The sequence below is a fragment of the Equus caballus genome, chromosome 1, assembly GCF_041296265.1.
Source record: "Equus caballus isolate H_3958 breed thoroughbred chromosome 1, TB-T2T, whole genome shotgun sequence".
Taxonomy (NCBI): Eukaryota; Metazoa; Chordata; class Mammalia; order Perissodactyla; family Equidae; genus Equus; species Equus caballus.
This window is the reverse complement of record NC_091684.1, coordinates 126,903,761-126,920,415: the sequence shown is the minus strand read 5'-3', so window position 1 is coordinate 126,920,415 and position 16,655 is coordinate 126,903,761.

Here is a 16,655-nt window from a genome sequence, read left to right as displayed (position 1 = left end):
CCCCATCTACTAGCTTCAACTTCTGCTATTCCCATCAGGTCTCTAAACTTGCTGGATTTCTTCAGTGCACGGTGTGGAACGGGTGACCTGTTGCATCTGCGCATCAGAAGAGAACGCACTACTGGAATGAACAGGCGGGGAGGGCGGCAGTTGGACCGGTTGGGGCGCAGGCGCCACGCGGGAAGGGAGCCCGAGGGCGGCGCGGCGTCCCGGGCCTACCCTGCCGCAAGCCCTGCGGCAGGCTGGACGAGATCCTGGCCTCGCGCTCCGCTGGAGACCGCCCGGCTCCTCCCCACCGCTCGGCCACGCCCAGGATCGCCCAGCCGCCTGGCCCGCGAGCCCGGCCGCTCCTGCGGGGACCAACAGGATGCAGGCAAAGCCGGCAGCCTTGGAGGCCTAGGCCTAGGCCCAGGACCAGGCCTCCAGGAGCTCTGGGCTGCAGCGACTTGGGCAGTGCTTGTGCTGAGAGCGACGAGGCGGACAGTGGAGTGTCCTCAGCTATCGTGTGTGCGGAGGATGACCCAGGAAGGGTGGAGAACAGGCACACAACTGCCTGGATCCACCCATGCAAGAGCCCTGGGCTTGTACATCCAGAAGAGAAGGCAGAGCCGACGAGGCCACGCTCGCTGTGCACATGCTCTCTCCGGGCTGGAGGTAGTGCCTGCACTGCCTGCACTGCCTGCACTGCCCTTGAAGGGTCCTCCTGGGCACTCACACCCAGTTGGGAGGGCCCGCGACCACACCCTGCTCATCTTGAGACTCCCAGAGCTTCTGCTCACACAGGACGAGGGGTTCGGAGGGCTGGGCCTGGCCACCTCCCTTGCCGCAGTTGTTGCTGTGCGTTGGCCCATGTGGACATCCTGGAAAATTCCGAGACTCTTTTTCGGCCTGCCTCACCTTCTGCCAGCAGGAACTCTGAGGAGAGCTGGGTCATGAAGGCGTGTAGCAACATACCACATTCCCCAGTACCTGTCCACTGCTGTTCTTGCCAGCACATGAGCCAGGTTTAGGATTTATGGGTCCTTTCCAATGATGCGCTTTCCAAGATCTTGTTTCAGCTCTATTTCTTTCTTCTTTCCCTTCGCACCCCCATTTTATCCCCTGGGGAGAATCCATCAGCTCTCCTCTGTCCCCACCCCGACACGACTCTGAGGCCCAGAATGCCCAGTCTGTAGGAACCCCATGGTGCTGGTCCTGAGGATCTGCGTTTTCTACAAGATCTTCAGATAAGTGTGATGCTGATAAAGCGGGAGACTTTGCATTTACAAGTCCACTTGTGAGAGCCAGCCCCGCCGGTTTCCCACGAGCTCCACTGCCCTGCGTGGTCTACATGGGAGACTTAGCAAGAAGATGGAGCTAAACGGCAAGAATTTCTGCAGCAAAGCCTGCCTGGTCTGGCCTAACACGTTTCAGTTTCCCAAGTATCATCACTAGCTGTGACCAGACTCTGCTCTGCCCAGGCAAAAGAAGACCTATCCAATGAACTCAACATAGACTCTCCATGGCTGACCTCTGGGTAAGCAATAAACTAAGCAGAGGCAACTTACCAACAAATGCCTGCTTGGAGCGTTACTCGCTTAAACAAGTGGGGGTGGGGGGCGCCGAACCAAACCCCCAAGGACACAAAGGGAGCCTCCTCCTCTGGGCAACCTCCTTGGTCCCAGCTTTCTCATCTCCTACCGCTCAAGAGCCTACAAACTAAGATCTTTGGAAGAAAGATCCCCAGGAATACTTGCGGGTCACCTAGTGAAGATTTCCCCCACTGCTGGGTGAGGCATAGGTCAGAGAGGTCCTCTTGGGCTGCCTGGGCCTCTGCGCCGGACACTCAACACACAGAGTTGCAGACCCCCTAAAGATTTCCCGCCATGGGCATGACCCTGGTGACTTGGAGCCCCTGAGCCCTGAGAACTCCCAACAGTCAAAGACCACCCCCACCCCGCTTCCTCCTCATCAGGGTCTCGGGATTATTCTGGGCATTGTGTTCTTTTTGGCAGCTTTTCCGTTAAAGGACCCCTAAGGGCACTGTTGGTTTGCGCTTGGCACTCTGAGAATCCGCCACCTCGGAGGTGGGCAAGCAGCGGTGTCAACTATCACCTTAAGACTGGCAGAGGCCACAGGACACTGGGAAGGAGAGAGGTGAAAGGTTAGGAAAGCCTGGTTGTGCAGGCGACCAGGGACAGACTGGCGCTAACTTGAAAAGCTGGCCCGAGGTGAAGCGCATTCCACTTGTGAGTCCTGGGCCCGTTTCCGCTTTCAAAGGAGAACGTCTTTTGCCCCGTGCTTTTCCCACTGGGTTGGACGTGCCTTTTGACTTAAGATACGAAGGAGCCTCCAAAACCTCTTGGGGTGCCTGATGGGTCAAGGAGGACTTGCCTCAGCCCAGTCTGTTCTTCCTGCAGGTAGAGGACCAATCACCTTAGTGTCCCAGGTCGTCAGCTGGTCTTAGGACTCGGATAATCGGTCTTTGAAGGCATCCCAGCCGAGGAGTACTTCCTGGGTTCACCTTCTCACAGCTGGTTGCTTGACTCCCAGTTTTACGACTCGAGTGAGAAATGGGACCACGAGAGGCGTGAGAAGTACGGAGACATGAGCCCTGACCTCTTGGCATTGGCTCCTGCTTCTTGAGGAGGGAAAAGGTAAAGAAGGCCGCATCTCCTGTGTCCTGTGACATGTGTGCCGTGCATTCTCGCGAAGACGCTCTCAGGTAAGGAGTTGGTGGGAAATGCTTTGCTTTCTCTTAAACTCTGTCCTTGAGGCCTTTGCTGATGGAGGGCATCGAACCGACATTCCACTGGAGGAGGGAGGGAGGGAGGGAGGGAGGGAGGGGCAGAGGAAGGGGCAAATTAGTATGTAGGAAATGAGCCCGTTTTGGTAAAACAAGAACAAAGATCTGAGTATACTGGAAAACCTATATACACGTGCATAAAGGAGTAGAAGCGTATGTTTGTATGTGTATGATTGCTTAAGCAAGGATGATGAAGGAGTCTACTTATTAGACTGTTAGAATTATCTGGACACACTTCTGCAACTGTGACAATGAGTGAGAACACGCAGAAGGGACAGTGTTTAAAGAAATAGCATAATGAAATGTATTTCCATTCTATAGTTATGTATCAGTGTATATAAGGTATGCTATAATTCAAAGCCATGAAGAGTAAACATGAGTCAAAATAAGAAGAACCAAAAAGACAGGGTTAGCTGTATCTGCTGACTGACAGGAATCCATCATAGATTGTCCAGTGAAACATGGCGCAGAACAATGTGGGCCAAGTGTGACGTCATTTTTAAAAAAGCGAAGAAACAGACAGACCTCCCCGTGTACCTGGGACTGTATATGTGTGTCTGTCTTAGTCCATTTGGGCTGCTATAACAAAATACCACAGCTGAGGCTGGCTGATAAACAACAGGAGTTGATTTCTCACAGTCCTGGAGGTTGGAAGTCCAAGATCAGGGTACCAGCATGGACAGGCGAGGGCCCTATCGGGCTCACACTCTTGCATCCTCACATGGTGGAAGGGGCTGGGGAACTCTGCGGGGTCTCTTCTATAAGAGCACTAGTCCCAGTCATGGGGGCACCACCCTCAGGACCCAGTCACCTCCCAAACGCCCCATCTCCTAACTCCATCACATTGGGGCTTAGGATCCCGACAGTGAATGCTGAGGGGACAGAAACATTAAGAATCTGGCAGTCTCTGAGCAGAGAGAGATGTAGGGAAGGATACACGTGTGTCTTTTAACACTGGACAACTTGGGAGAGGAGTGCAATTTACATAGGAGAGGATGATTCTGATTATACTTTCGATTTACAATACTTTGCAGTTAGACAGATCATAATCAGAATATAAGACCTCTCTAAGTTAGAACATCACAGATATGCATTTTTAAATTTTGCATTGTGAAAAGATAGGCATGAGCCCATCTTTAACGTCAGACACAAAGAGTCCGACCACTGAATGAAGACACACCCTCAGCTGTAGAGGGGTCAGACCCAGCAGAGCTCTTGCTTGCCATTTGGAGACCATGCCTTCTTCTGGACTCTACACCTAGAAATGACCAAAGTATTCTGTGAGGATTAAAGCATCCACCCTCAAACGTGTGCTGAGTATACATGTATACTGGCGAGGAAGAAGGCTGGACACCATGTGCAATTCATTAAGTGACACGCAGACACTGCGAGATTCTTGTTCTCTGCTATGTGCTCCCGCCTTACTCCTCTAACCGTTCTAATGGAAAACTCACCCAGGTGCATTCGAGGCCATTTTCCAAGACTACCCTTAGACGTAGTTAACGGGGATTTCGCAACTTATAGGAAGGAAAAGATTTTGGACAAAAGATCTCTTGGACAGTGGAAAGTCCCAGCCAGCCTCTGCCTCCCACTGGGATTGCCAGACCATTTCCACTCTCGCATCTCTGAGAATCACAGAGATGCGGGGTGGGTGAGCCGAGGAGTCGAAAGAGAGATTTCTTGGACTCTCAAGGTCTGGCAGTAGTGCTCTTTGATTGAGAGAATAGTATGGAAGAGCACGGGGTCAGGGCCCATGGGCAGTCAGAGCTGCTGCTGCCGGCATGGGGACAGGACCCAATGGGCAGTCAGAGCTGCTGCTGCCGGCATGGGGACAGGACCCAATGGGCAGTCAGAGCTGCTGCGTGGGGACTGGACCCACGGGCAGGAGGAGCTGCCGCTGCCGCTGCCAACATGGGTTGAGAGTAGGGCTAAACTGAAGGCATAGGTATGTGAGTTTATCTCTTTCCAAGACAAAGGAAAGAATGTGTAAAAGAAGTTGTTAAAATGGCATCAGTGCAGGTGGGGTCTGGTTATTGGCTGGCCCTATAACTTTAGGTCAGAATCAGACCGGATTAAGTCGGGATGTCCTATGCCTCCCGGAGGCTATTGGTGGTGGGGGTGGGGGGAGGAGTCAGCTAGGTGAGGTTACCAGACGAGCACCATAGACAAGACTTAAGTCCTTGCCGTCCCCATTAAGAGTCTCTAGAGATAAGGTCACCCCTCCTTCCTCCTGGGGCAGAGAGGGAGACACCCCCAACACGTGGAGACTTCCTTCACAGATGCAAATGTCTCTCATCAAAGGGCAAGCAAATCCCACTCCTCAGAGGCTCCTTCCCGTCTGCAGTTTTTAAAAGTAACCAGCCTAAAATAATCCTCATCAACAGGATTTCCTTCTTCATCATTAGCACCTGCCTCAAAGCCCTGGCTTCCCTCCACTTCAGACCCTGTCACCCTCAGGAGCCATGTCTGTCCCTCTGAGAAGTACAAACAGGGCAGCCCGTGGATGGATGTGCCAGGCCTGGGAACCCTACCCACGCACCCTGTGCCCTGAGGGTCCCCGTGTCACTCTGCGTCTCAGCTCCCAGGGACATGGACACACCCTGACACCCCCAGCGCTTCCCGGGCCCTTGGACTTGATGCCCTGACCCTAGTTTCTCTGCCCACCATGGAGTCTGGGCATGAACCTGACCCTTCCCATCCTCACCTCGGATCACCCCTGCCTTCATTATAATTCCAGGGTTCACAGGAAATGTCCTCTCTTTTGCTGCTTTATCCTCAGCCAGGTGTTTTCTTGCAGTTCTCTGATCTCAGGATAGGTCCGGTTATACCACAGAACAAAGAAAGAACAGGCAAGTGTCACGGATGTGTCACGACCGGGGGGTAAAGCATGTTTGTTGTAAAGGGGCCAAAAAGTTTCCAAGCTGCTTCCCTTGCACCCTAGGAGACCCTCTGCAGGACTCATCCAGTAACTGGATCTCCTGTTGTGCAGAAAAGGATGGCACCAATGGAGTCTTTCTGCACCAGCTGCCACCTCCACTCCCCCCAAGAGGGAACGGCACATCCCTCCAACCCCGCTTCTCCCAGTGAGGCCAGAGGACTTGGATGGCGAGCTCAGCTTCCTTTAAGAGCCCGCCTCTCCTCTTGCAGGCCCTCCTTCCTGTCTCTCCCTGCACGTGGCTGGGAGCGGAGGCAGGCGGAGGGGCGGGTTGAGGGGCTTTATCCCATTGCTGTCCTACAGACTGTTTCCCCGCGTCCCCGACTCCTTCTGCTTCCTCCTCCTGCGGACGACTCAGCTACACCCCTTCTCAACCACACTTCCTTTAGAGCTCCCTTGGCTGAGGCGCTCTCCCAGCCCTCCAGAGCCCCCTGAAGTCCCGTTTTCTTTCCCGCCTTACACGGTCGCCATGTTCAGGGTCCCGAATTCCGCAGCATCTGGATGGGGCTCTCCTCTCTTCTCCTGGCTGGGCGAGCCTCTGGCCTGACCTGGCGTGCAGAGTCGGCTGTCCCGAGGCCGCTTCATCCACCCCTTCTGGGTGGTGCTCTCCACGCCCTTGGTTGGCGATGCGGACCACGCAGCCTGGAGCGAAGGGTCTCCCGGGGTGGCTAAGCGGTCTGACCCGCGGTCTTCCCCGACAGGCCCCATCCCACCCACAGCCCTGCTCTGCAGTCACAGGGCCTGAGCGCGGCCCTTCAGGCGCGTGCCCCGCGGTCCTTGGGGCCGCGCCCCGCGGCCCTGCCTCTGCCAGGCCTCCTGCCTCTGCAGCCACGCCAGCTCGCTCCGCAGCCGCCTCAGCTCCTGGCTCTGTGCTTGCAGTCTCGCCTGCAGGCGCAGGCAGGCTTCCTCCTTGGCTCGCACCTCCCTGCTCTTGGCCGCCAGCAGGCGCCTCTGGGCCAGCAGGTGGCAGCGTCGGGGCCGGCGCGGCGCAGACGCGGGCCGCCGGCGCTCCAGCAGCTCCTCATAGAAGACGCGGCAGCTGAAGCCCTCCTTGACGCCGCGCTCGGCGTGCGCCACCACGGCGGCCGGGCACGGGAACACGCGGCAGCAGGCCACGCAGCGGAAGCCGTGCTCGCCGGTCACCAGCCACTCCGGGGTGACCGCGCGGGGCGGCGCCTCCTGCTCCTGGACGGCCGGCGCAGGGGTGTGCGCCTCGGCTTCCTGGACACAGGGCTCCGTGTCGCTGAGCAGGGACTCCGTGTCAGCCGGGCTCGGGGGAGAGCCGATGGTGCTCTCCTGGGAGAGCTCGGCCTCGAAGACGCGGGGCCTCTCGTCCACGGGTGCAAACCCGCTTTCGGTTTGCCACGCGACGGCCAGCCCCTTCACGGTGCGCACTTGGGTGTAATAGGCGCACCGCACCCATTGCTTCTCTTTGGGCGACCCGTAGCTGGAGGAGTGGGAGGTCCGCTCCGCTGAAGCAGAGGAGACACACGTCTCTGGGAGTCGGAGGGTCTTCCTGGGCCTGGAGCTCCGGCTTCTGTTTTCCGATGGTGTAGGCTGTGTGGCCCTGTCCTCTTGGGTTGAGGCCTCTGAGAACAGAGTGGGAGTTCCATGAGCTCTGGGGCCTGGGGCCTGGGGCCTGGTCTCTGAGCCCAGGCTGTTGTGTCGGGGGTCCCTGGGGGCCTCTCCGTCGCTACCCTCCTCCACCTCTGGGAAACCTCGTCACATCTTCGTCTTGCCCCGGCGGGCCCGGGTCCCGAGCCTTCCAGTGCTGGTTGCACTGCTGGGGGTGACACAAGTCCCCTCGAGCACAGTGGTACCAATGACAGTGGTACCCTGTGTCAAAGGTCTGTCGTGGGAGACAATACAATACCCTTTGCGATCTTCTGCTTGTAATTGTAGGACCTTCAGGCTAATTTTTCTTTTTTTTTTTCCCTAACATTTGTTGAATGCCAACTATGCTACCCCTCTGGGAGATGTTTTCTATGAAGTTGATTTGCTAGGATAGTTAGTTAGAGGGTTAGCGTGCCAACGGGAGAAATGCTCAGCTCTTTTCAACCCGGTATTAGGGGGGCACTGATAGAAGGAATTCCACTGACAGACATACTAATTTGCAGACTTTGTTAAGGCTCTTGCAAGTTTCCTTCTTTCTCAAACCTTCCTTAACCGAGCAACACTAGACCTTTAAAAAGGCTTGCTCGGAGCTGACTCCTGAGCACTTCCTCGTGAGATGAGCTCCTTCAGTGTGAAGGCAGAAAACAGATGTCCGTGTCTGAGCGCCCTGATCCCCCAACCTCCGTGGTGAGTACGTGAAAACCTCACCGAGGGCATCTGCGGGCTTGCTGCGTCAGCCTCAGGGTCTGTGCATGCTTCTGAGGACGGGGCTGGTTTGGAGAGTTCAGGATGCAGAAAGGAAGTGATGGAAGCAAGCTTTGGGGGTGTGTGGGGGAGGGAGCGAAGGGTTCAGGTAGGACCGAGATGGAGAAGACCTCAGGGGGCAGTGGACAGAATCTGCAGACAGAAGACCAGGAGGGAAGAGGAAACCAGCTGGGCCTGTGGCGAGCAGCACATGGGAGTTGTCAGGAAGTTGGGGAGGAGGCAAGGGGAAAAGGAACTGACTGGGGAAAGGGTCCCGAACTAGGATCTGTAGGATTTCTGGCAGAAACACAGGTTAAGGAGAGATTTAGAATGCGATTCTGAAGTGAAGCTTTGCTGTGCCACATCGTAGAGCCCTAGGGAGAGGTGGACGGGAGACAGAGGAGGAGAAGGCAAGGCCTTGGACTGAGGGTAGTGCTGTCTGCCCAGGCCCCCTTCTGCCCCAGCCCTGGCTCAGAATGAGGGAGACCTCTGGGGTCGTCGTGGGGTACCGGGCCAACCACCCAGCAGCCTTCCATAACTTCTGGATTACTGTTTTTGCCGCCTCGCCTGATGTATTAATTCCCTCTCAGTAGAAAATGCGAGGACAGTGAAGGGGACAAGTCCCCTCGCCCCTTCTCCCCAGTCCCACGCCGTCTGCCCCAGGGGCTCACTTGCTTCCTGCCTTCGCGTGGCCATCAAGCCCTTCCTAGGGCTCAGGCCTGAACAGTTAAGTTTCTAGTCTGAGCCAATTGAGGAAAGACCCTCAGACTCACAGTAGGGGGTCCTTCGGTTCACTCACTCACTCCTTCACTTAGTCATTCATGTTACGCATGTGTTCGTTGTCTACTAAATGACACAGTACGTTCACAGTGAAAGCCTCAGTGAGCCTCAGGCCTCTGGCCAAATCCTTCATCTTCGCTCTCCTGGCCATCTGTCCGGGGAAATCAGACCCCTGGCTTCCCAGCTCCCATCCATCAGACTGTTTTCCTCCTCTCCTTACCTGGGGTCTCAGAGATAGGCCTCTTCCTCCCGGATTGCCGCCGATTCATCCTGTCGGGGCAGAGGTGAACTCCCAGGATGGTCTCCGGAAGGATCTCTCTCCCTCTTCCCAATCTCAGCCTCTCTTGGGTCGTAGACTCTGAGTGAGTCCTCAATGTCTGTGAGTCGGCAGCTACAGGCGCTGCCCCACAGGGAGATCCCGGATCCACAACCTCTCTGTGAGCAGTTGGGATCTGAGTGAGCTCCGAGTCTTCCAGTAAATCCTGTGTGATGTCACCGCTGACATAGCTCAGTTCCGAGGGCCCAGTTTGAACGTCAACATGGCAACAAGAAATCACGGCAACAGTTGAAGTAGGGGTGAGGAGGGCAGCTGAGGGAAGGTGATATAATAATTACGTAATAAAGTGATTTGGAACTTTTCCCTGCCCTCAAGGGGCCTCCCATCCATCTGGAGAGAGGGTGAGAGGGCAGAAAAGGAGAACAGACTGGGATGGGTGATATCTTTCCCCGAGGCCTCTCCTGTGCCTCTGTTTGGAAGTCACCTCTCCAGCCCTGGTCACTCAGTGTCCCCTCTGAACCCCTCTCAGACCTCCTTTGCCTCTGAGCCTTCTCAAAGGCTGTTCCCCCTGACTAGGAGACCGTCCCTCCCCTCCCTCCTGGGTCCGCCCCTCCCACGGGGAGGCACAGTGGTGTGGTGCATGGAGCACCACTGGGTTTGATCCCTGCTCCGCCACCTGCTGGATCTTGGGCCAGTCAGTGGACCTCTCTCTGCTTCACTTTCCTTTTTTATTTTTTTTTAAAGATTTTATTTTTCCTTTTTCTCCCCAAAGTCCCCCGGTACATAGTTGTATATTTTTAGTTGTGGGTCCTCCTAGTTGCGGCACGTGGGACGCCGCCTCAGCCTGGCCTGACGAGCGGTGCCGTGTCCGCGCCCAGGATCCCAACCGGCAAAGCCCTGGGCCGGCGAGGCGGAGTGGGTGAACTTAACCGCTTGGCCACGGGGCCAGCCCCTCTGCCTCGCTTTCTGATCTGTAAAATGGAAAGGACTCTCTCCACCTGATAGCATCATTTGGAGGCTGAAGAGGTCAATCCGTGGAAAGCATTTAGAACAGTGACTGTTACAGGAGAAGACTATGCTAATGGTCACGGTTACCGTTGTACTGCAGGTCACAGCTTGCTGAGGGTGCGCAGATTAGCTGATGTCCTCGCCCTGAGCATGCAGAGCTCCCGAAAGCCCCCGTCCTTACGCTCCTCCAGGTCCACGGGAGAGGCTCATTTGAAAATCTGTCTCCTTGAATTGGACCGTAAGCAACGTGGAGGCAAACACCGGCTTGCTCTCAGGTCTGTAATCCCAGAAAGTAGGAGAGCGCCTGACACGTAGTAGGCACTCGACACGCATTTGTTGAATGAATGAATGAATGAGTGAATGAATGAGTGGTGACTCCCACAAGGACTCCTCCATCCTAGGCATCCCCTGCAGAGCTGGACTGTTTGTCCTGGCAGCTGGAGGCACCATCGCTCCCAAGTGAGCATTTTGCCCCCGTTCTTGACCTTCCCAGTCCCAAGCCCTGGAAAGTGTTAGCGGGAAGCTCCTTAGCCCTCTGCGTGTTTCCCCTTGGGACCAGTGAGAAAGAGATAGGATTGTGGCCTCCGGAAAAGCGTGGACTCAGGACCTCCACCTGTCTGGGAGATTTAGGAGGGCTCTTGGGGAAAGCCCGCCGTCCTCTCTTGGCTTGGATTTTGCTTCTGTTCTGGAGGCATTTAGAAGAGGAACCAGTAAATCGTGGAACCCTTTGAGGAAGGATTTGAGACAATGGATGTGGTGAGCAGAGTGTGTGGCCTGACTACTCAGAGGGACTTGAAAACCCTCTGATGGCGAGAGAGGAGGCTTGTTTTGTGCGATTCCAGAAGGCAGGACAGGGACGAGTCGGCGGGAACACAAGAGAAAAGAAAGATGTGTGCTTGTTCAGAAATGAATTAATAAAGGAAACCAACTAAAATTGGAGTCAGGAAGGCCTGGGAGTTACGGGAGCTGTTCTAAGTGAAAGTTAATTCAAGGAGAGTGAGAGTTCAGGGTGCGGACGACTCCTCATTGTAACGTTTTCCATTGGCTGGGCTTGTTGTCCCCAAAGAGGAAATTCTTTCTTCCTCCTGCTGGCATAGTAAAGTAGTAGCCAACTTCTCGTTGGAGATGCAAGGTGCTGGTCTCTCCCTAATTGGGGTAATTGACGGTGGGTGGTAGGACTGGAGAGCTCCCTGTAAGGCCTTCCTGACTCCAGTTTTAGTTGGTTTCCTTTATTGATTAATTTCCACACATTCAACCAGCTTTTACTTCTTCAATAGCTTAGTCTTTTTCGTAAGTTCCTTGCTGTTCCTATTGAAGTGTTTTCTTAATATTTTATAATTTTGACTCTATTTGGCACAGTGAACTAACGGGGGCAAGATAATGGTCTATGCCTCCCACCCCCGTTTCCATTTTCGGGATGCTTTATTTCTAGCTTGGAGAGAAGCCATTGATTTTGGTATATTTGTCTTATATGTAGCCACCTCGTCAAAATTTTTGTTGTCGTTTTCGAGGCATGCGATTGCATAATTATTAGAATTTTTAAAAATCTTGATATTTATACCTGCTTATTAAATTGTCTGGCTTATTCATTCAAGACTATGTTGAGATAGAAGTAATAACAGGTAACTTCATCCAGTTCCGAATTGTATTAAAATGTATTGAATATTTTGCAATTGACCCCACACCAGCCAAGTTTGGAGATAATTTGTTACGCACCAGTAGATAACTAATAGATCAACTTTGCTGACTACTATGGTATGTGGCCTCATAGGACAAGTTGGGGAATGCCTTCTCTCTTTCTATTCTTTGTATAATATTAAAATGATATGGTACCTGCACGTTTGGTGGAACCTGCCAGAGAATTGGCCTGTTATTTTCTGTGTGGAAGATTTTAAGCTGCTGTTCCTTTTTTCAGAGTGATTAACGGACCATTCTGGTAATGATTAGAAAGCTTGCCCCTGCTTGCTCTAGACTGCTAAATCCCTTCTTAAATATGGTGGATGTTCACTGTTTTCAGGCCATCCAGATCAATTAATCAATCCCAGATTGGCAGTCACCTCTGCTTACTTATTCCCTTATCTCACATTATTTGCTTCAAAGAAATGCACAGTAGCATATGCAGGTAGTTTTGTGTCCACAGCCTCGTTGAGTGCAGAATGTAGAGACGGTCTATTATTCCAGGGTTCTTTCTATTTTTTTAAATTATTTTTCCCTTATGCCCCTTAGGCTCCCGTCCCCCCGCCCCCACTCTCCCCCCCAGCCCCCATCTACTAGCTTCAACTTCTGCTATTCCCATCAGGTCTCTAAACTTGCTGGATTTCTTCAGTGCACGGTGTGGAACGGGTGACCTGTTGCATCTGCGCATCAGAAGAGAACGCACTACTGGAATGAACAGGCGGGGAGGGCGGCAGTTGGACCGGTTGGGGCGCAGGCGCCACGCGGGAAGGGAGCCCGAGGGCGGCGCGGCGTCCCGGGCCTACCCTGCCGCAAGCCCTGCGGCAGGCTGGACGAGATCCTGGCCTCGCGCTCCGCTGGAGACCGCCCGGCTCCTCCCCACCGCTCGGCCACGCCCAGGATCGCCCAGCCGCCTGGCCCGCGAGCCCGGCCGCTCCTGCGGGGACCAACAGGATGCAGGCAAAGCCGGCAGCCTTGGAGGCCTAGGCCTAGGCCCAGGACCAGGCCTCCAGGAGCTCTGGGCTGCAGCGACTTGGGCAGTGCTTGTGCTGAGAGCGACGAGGCGGACAGTGGAGTGTCCTCAGCTATCGTGTGTGCGGAGGATGACCCAGGAAGGGTGGAGAACAGGCACACAACTGCCTGGATCCACCCATGCAAGAGCCCTGGGCTTGTACATCCAGAAGAGAAGGCAGAGCCGACGAGGCCACGCTCGCTGTGCACATGCTCTCTCCGGGCTGGAGGTAGTGCCTGCACTGCCTGCACTGCCTGCACTGCCCTTGAAGGGTCCTCCTGGGCACTCACACCCAGTTGGGAGGGCCCGCGACCACACCCTGCTCATCTTGAGACTCCCAGAGCTTCTGCTCACACAGGACGAGGGGTTCGGAGGGCTGGGCCTGGCCACCTCCCTTGCCGCAGTTGTTGCTGTGCGTTGGCCCATGTGGACATCCTGGAAAATTCCGAGACTCTTTTTCGGCCTGCCTCACCTTCTGCCAGCAGGAACTCTGAGGAGAGCTGGGTCATGAAGGCGTGTAGCAACATACCACATTCCCCAGTACCTGTCCACTGCTGTTCTTGCCAGCACATGAGCCAGGTTTAGGATTTATGGGTCCTTTCCAATGATGCGCTTTCCAAGATCTTGTTTCAGCTCTATTTCTTTCTTCTTTCCCTTCGCACCCCCATTTTATCCCCTGGGGAGAATCCATCAGCTCTCCTCTGTCCCCACCCCGACACGACTCTGAGGCCCAGAATGCCCAGTCTGTAGGAACCCCATGGTGCTGGTCCTGAGGATCTGCGTTTCCTACAAGATCTTCAGATAAGTGTGATGCTGATAAAGCGGGAGACTTTGCATTTACAAGTCCACTTGTGAGAGCCAGCCCCGCCGGTTTCCCACGAGCTCCACTGCCCTGCGTGGTCTACATGGGAGACTTAGCAAGAAGATGGAGCTAAACGGCAAGAATTTCTGCAGCAAAGCCTGCCTGGTCTGGCCTAACACGTTTCAGTTTCCCAAGTATCATCACTAGCTGTGACCAGACTCTGCTCTGCCCAGGCAAAAGAAGACCTATCCAATGAACTCAACATAGACTCTCCATGGCTGACCTCTGGGTAAGCAATAAACTAAGCAGAGGCAACTTACCAACAAATGCCTGCTTGGAGCGTTACTCGCTTAAACAAGTGGGGGTGGGGGGCGCCGAACCAAACCCCCAAGGACACAAAGGGAGCCTCCTCCTCTGGGCAACCTCCTTGGTCCCAGCTTTCTCATCTCCTACCGCTCAAGAGCCTACAAACTAAGATCTTTGGAAGAAAGATCCCCAGGAATACTTGCGGGTCACCTAGTGAAGATTTCCCCCACTGCTGGGTGAGGCATAGGTCAGAGAGGTCCTCTTGGGCTGCCTGGGCCTCTGCGCCGGACACTCAACACACAGAGTTGCAGACCCCCTAAAGATTTCCCGCCATGGGCATGACCCTGGTGACTTGGAGCCCCTGAGCCCTGAGAACTCCCAACAGTCAAAGACCACCCCCACCCCGCTTCCTCCTCATCAGGGTCTCGGGATTATTCTGGGCATTGTGTTCTTTTTGGCAGCTTTTCCGTTAAAGGACCCCTAAGGGCACTGTTGGTTTGCGCTTGGCACTCTGAGAATCCGCCACCTCGGAGGTGGGCAAGCAGCGGTGTCAACTATCACCTTAAGACTGGCAGAGGCCACAGGACACTGGGAAGGAGAGAGGTGAAAGGTTAGGAAAGCCTGGTTGTGCAGGCGACCAGGGACAGACTGGCGCTAACTTGAAAAGCTGGCCCGAGGTGAAGCGCATGCCACTTGTGAGTCCTGGGCCCGTTTCCGCTTTCAAAGGAGAACGTCTTTTGCCCCGTGCTTTTCCCACTGGGTTGGACGTGCCTTTTGACTTAAGATACGAAGGAGCCTCCAAAACCTCTTGGGGTGCCTGATGGGTCAAGGAGGACTTGCCTCAGCCCAGTCTGTTCTTCCTGCAGGTAGAGGACCAATCACCTTAGTGTCCCAGGTCGTCAGCTGGTCTTAGGACTCGGATAATCGGTCTTTGAAGGCATCCCAGCCGAGGAGTACTTCCTGGGTTCACCTTCTCACAGCTGGTTGCTTGACTCCCAGTTTTACGACTCGAGTGAGAAATGGGACCACGAGAGGCGTGAGAAGTACGGAGACATGAGCCCTGACCTCTTGGCATTGGCTCCTGCTTCTTGAGGAGGGAAAAGGTAAAGAAGGCCGCATCTCCTGTGTCCTGTGACATGTGTGCCGTGCATTCTCGCGAAGACGCTCTCAGGTAAGGAGTTGGTGGGAAATGCTTTGCTTTCTCTTAAACTCTGTCCTTGAGGCCTTTGCTGATGGAGGGCATCGAACCGACATTCCACTGGAGGAGGGAGGGAGGGAGGGAGGGAGGGAGGGGCAGAGGAAGGGGCAAATTAGTATGTAGGAAATGAGCCCGTTTTGGTAAAACAAGAACAAAGATCTGAGTATACTGGAAAACCTATATACACGTGCATAAAGGAGTAGAAGCGTATGTTTGTATGTGTATGATTGCTTAAGCAAGGATGATGAAGGAGTCTACTTATTAGACTGTTAGAATTATCTGGACACACTTCTGCAACTGTGACAATGAGTGAGAACACGCAGAAGGGACAGTGTTTAAAGAAATAGCATAATGAAATGTATTTCCATTCTATAGTTATGTATCAGTGTATATAAGGTATGCTATAATTCAAAGCCATGAAGAGTAAACATGAGTCAAAATAAGAAGAACCAAAAAGACAGGGTTAGCTGTATCTGCTGACTGACAGGAATCCATCATAGATTGTCCAGTGAAACATGGCGCAGAACAATGTGGGCCAAGTGTGACGTCATTTTTAAAAAAGCGAAGAAACAGACAGACCTCCCCGTGTACCTGGGACTGTATATGTGTGTCTGTCTTAGTCCATTTGGGCTGCTATAACAAAATACCACAGCTGAGGCTGGCTGATAAACAACAGGAGTTGATTTCTCACAGTCCTGGAGGTTGGAAGTCCAAGATCAGGGTACCAGCATGGACAGGCGAGGGCCCTATCGGGCTCACACTCTTGCATCCTCACATGGTGGAAGGGGCTGGGGAACTCTGCGGGGTCTCTTCTATAAGAGCACTAGTCCCAGTCATGGGGGCACCACCCTCAGGACCCAGTCACCTCCCAAACGCCCCATCTCCTAACTCCATCACATTGGGGCTTAGGATCCCGACAGTGAATGCTGAGGGGACAGAAACATTAAGAATCTGGCAGTCTCTGAGCAGAGAGAGATGTAGGGAAGGATACACGTGTGTCTTTTAACACTGGACAACTTGGGAGAGGAGTGCAATTTACATAGGAGAGGATGATTCTGATTATACTTTCGATTTACAATACTTTGCAGTTAGACAGATCATAATCAGAATATAAGACCTCTCTAAGTTAGAACATCACAGATATGCATTTTTAAATTTTGCATTGTGAAAAGATAGGCATGAGCCCATCTTTAACGTCAGACACAAAGAGTCCGACCACTGAATGAAGACACACCCTCAGCTGTAGAGGGGTCAGACCCAGCAGAGCTCTTGCTTGCCATTTGGAGACCATGCCTTCTTCTGGACTCTACACCTAGAAATGACCAAAGTATTCTGTGAGGATTAAAGCATCCACCCTCAAACGTGTGCTGAGTATACATGTATACTGGCGAGGAAGAAGGCTGGACACCATGTGCAATTCATTAAGTGACACGCAGACACTGCGAGATTCTTGTTCTCTGCTATGTGCTCCCGCCTTACTCCTCTAACCGTTCTAATGGAAAACTCACCCAGGTGCATTC